Raw genomic sequence first — 2604 nt, 5'->3', positions numbered from 1 at the left:
TTTGTGTGTCAGTTCCAGCCTATTGTTAATGATACTGTTGGCTAGGAGTGCCTAAGATACTTGCCTGGGCTCATATTACTCATAGAAAGCCCCCACAGACATTTCCCCCACTGGGCCAGTGTTGTGGATGGAATGACCCTTGTGGTTGTTATGATTTCAGGATGCACTTTAGCAAAAGCCATCAGAGAATTTTGATGAACAAGATTTATTGTTCCCATGTGCTGGAGTATACAACATGCCTGAGGGGCATACAGCAGGGCTGCAGGTAGAGAGAGAGCACGCAGACCTGGGGCTCTACCTCTATTAGAGTCCAAGGGTAGAATGTCTAGTGTTTTGTGGATTCAGCTTATTAGCTAATTTAAAGTACAAGAGCAGGAACTAGGTCGTAGGAAAGAAGAAGCAGGGACACCCAAATGGTCAGTTACCTAAGTTACCCAGGGCTTTCTGAAAGAGGAAACTTTATAGGTTGAAGCAACCTAATTCTTTATCTAGTTGTTTTGCTAGTAGCTGTGTCATACAGCTGGCAATATGTTTATTCAAGATGGAGGTATTTTGAAATGGATGCCTCAGCAATCGAAATCTTAATGTCAGATACTTACACTACAGTGATGCTGGGACAAAACAATGCATACAAAACAATGCATTTGGACCTCTACCTCACACCATATACAAAAATTAAGTTAAAGGGCCCTCGCCACCTCCTAAGTCCGCTGGCTGCCACCATGTCTGCTTCGGCTGCTTCATCCTCGATGTCAAGGGTAAGGCCCTGATCAGCTGCACTACAAGGGCAACGTGGCCATGAGTGAGATAGAGCACTTTCATGCCTCTGCTCATGCAGCGGGAGGAGGAGGGCACCTGGCTCCACTGCTGAGCCACGCTCAGGTCCACTTCCTGTGGATCAAACACAGCAACCTCTACTTGGTGGCCACCACACTGAAGAATGCCAATGCCTCACTCGTGTACTCCTTCCTCTACAAGACAGTGGAGGTATTCTCCGAATACTTCAAGGAGCTGGAGGAGAGCATCCGGGACACCTGGATAAGCTCGTAGACTTTGGTTTCCCCCAGATCACCAACACCAAGATTCTGCAGGAGCATATCACACAGCAGGGCAACAAGCTGGAGACAGGCAAGTCATGGGTGCCACCCGCCGTCACCAATGCTGTGCCCTGGCGTGCTGAGAGCATGAAGCACCAGAAGAATGAGGTCTTCATCAACATCATGATCTGTCGATCTGCTGGTCAATGCCAATGGCAGCGTCCTGCTGAGTGAGATTGTGGGCACCATTAAGCTCAAGGAGTTTCTGTTCGGAACGACGGAGCTTCTGCTTGGCCTCAACGACCGCGTGCTCTTTGAGCTCACTGGTCGGAGCAAGAACAAGTCCGTGGAATTGGAGGTTGTGAAATTTCACCAGTGTGTGCGACTCTCTTGTTTTGACAATGACTGCACCATCTCTTTCATCCCGCCGGTTGCGACTTTGAGCTCATGTCCTATCACCTCAGCACACAGGTCAAGCAGTTATATGGATTGAGTCCATCATTGAGAAGTTCTCCCACAGCCGTGAGGAGATCATGGTCAAGGCCAAGGGGCAGTTTAAGAAGCAGTCAGTGGCCAATGGCTGGAGATATCTGTGCCGGTGCCCAGCGATGCCAACTCCCCATGCTTGAAGACCAGCGTGGGCAGTGCCAAGTTCGTGCCTGAGAAGAACATCGTGATTTGGAGTATTAAGTCTTTCTTGCTGGGAGAGACAAGGGGTACCTGATGAGTGCCACTTTGCCCGCCTCCCCACCGCAGCATGGAGAAGGAGGAGGAGGGCTGGCCCCCCCACCACTGGGGTCAAGTTTGAGATTCCCTATTTCACCGTCTCTGGGATCCAGGTCGAAAACATGAAGATCATTGAGAAACGTGTTTACCAGGCCCTGCTCTGGATCTGCTACATCACCCAGAGTGGTGAATATCTACTTTGGACCAACTACAAGGGAGAAGAGGTAGAGGCTTGAATTTGAGCCTCCTCCCGCCCCAGGCCCTGATTGCGGACTTTAGAGGGAGGGAGGGAAGGTTGGAAGGGCGTGTGTGAGCAGGCCCTGTTGGCTTAGCAGTTTCTTACTTCCTGCTCCCAGCACCTGGCCCCTTCCTCACCTTGTCCTCTACCCATTGACTGAGAGGGATGGTCTCCCTGCCTCCCTCTGCCTCCAGGCTCCCCCTTCCATTTTTATGTGAAGAAAGAGCAGAGGGGCATGAAAGCCCCCTCCTGAGTGCCTTCTTGCAGTGACCTGCCTTAGGGGGTGTAAGGGGCCCCTCCTCCTTCATCGTTGCTGAGCCCAGAGCCTCCCCACCCCCGGCCCACCCACTCTTCTGCATTATGGGTTGGCATTAAAAAGAATTTTTAAAAAATTTAGCTAAAGGGATCATAGATAAATAGAAATTCTAAGTCATCAAAGGCTTCAGTTAACTTTGTGGCCCTACCTACAAAGAGTGCAGGTTTTTGCTACAGGGTCAAGTGAGAGGCCAAAATAAGCTTTTAATTCGGAACCCCAAAACAGGTACTAATCTTTCATGTATACATAGAAAGGTTTATAGTAATTAGGGAATTCGAGGATAGGAA

General features: G+C 49.7%; 1 pseudogene; it reads left to right on the top strand.

The window, feature by feature from the left end:
- The first annotated feature begins 528 nt into the window (after window positions 1-528).
- On the top strand, window positions 529-1999 carry LOC102891733 (annotated as a pseudogene).
- The last annotated feature ends 605 nt before the right edge of the window (window positions 2000-2604 follow it).

This window comes from Pteropus alecto, unplaced genomic scaffold, assembly GCF_000325575.1.
Source record: "Pteropus alecto unplaced genomic scaffold, ASM32557v1 scaffold359, whole genome shotgun sequence".
Classification (NCBI taxonomy): domain Eukaryota; kingdom Metazoa; phylum Chordata; class Mammalia; order Chiroptera; family Pteropodidae; genus Pteropus; species Pteropus alecto.
Note: the sequence above shows the minus strand (reverse complement) of the source record. Positions and strands in the feature narration are given on the sequence as shown.